The sequence below is a fragment of the Periplaneta americana genome, chromosome 2 (genome assembly GCF_040183065.1).
Source record: "Periplaneta americana isolate PAMFEO1 chromosome 2, P.americana_PAMFEO1_priV1, whole genome shotgun sequence".
Classification (NCBI taxonomy): domain Eukaryota; kingdom Metazoa; phylum Arthropoda; class Insecta; order Blattodea; family Blattidae; genus Periplaneta; species Periplaneta americana.
This window is the reverse complement of record NC_091118.1, coordinates 122,029,019-122,029,547: the sequence shown is the minus strand read 5'-3', so window position 1 is coordinate 122,029,547 and position 529 is coordinate 122,029,019. Positions and strand designations below refer to the sequence as shown.

General features: G+C 34.6%; 1 non-coding gene across 1 annotated transcript; it reads right to left on the bottom strand.

Moving 5' to 3' along the window:
- Positions 1 to 212: 212 nt before the first annotated feature.
- TRNAN-GUU (transfer RNA asparagine (anticodon GUU)) lies at positions 213 to 285 on the bottom strand. The gene has a single exon. It is a non-coding gene; the product is annotated as a tRNA-Asn (tRNA).
- Positions 286 to 529: the final 244 nt, after the last annotated feature.

Here is a 529-nt window from a genome sequence, read left to right as displayed (position 1 = left end):
ATATTATTATTATAGTTTTAAAACAGTTCAAGCACTTAATTTTCTAATAGTTTGTTATTAATATGTGCAACAAATTTAAAAGTTTAAAGAAATATTCAATTTATTTTTAATTTTGTAAGAAAATTATTATCGTACACAAATAGGGGTGATTATTAAATAATGCTATGAATACAAATACATAAATAGTTTGAATAATTTGGAGAGAAAAATTGTTCCGGGGCCGGGTATCGAACCCGGGACCTTTGGTTTAACGTACCAACGCTCTACCAACTGAGCTACCCGGGAACTCTACCAGACACCGATCCAATTTTTCCCTCTACATCCACAGACCTCAAAGTGGGCTGACAACCGTCAAGCAACCAACATTGAGTGCACACTAACTCCGTGTGGCTTTCTGTTAACGAAGAGTGACGTGCATTATGCAAATCAAGCTTTCAGGTATAACTCCCTGTAAAGTGATTACTTCTTGATTGTATTCAGATTTGTAAGACAATCAAACACAAAAAGAGAAAGTATAACTCACACATCC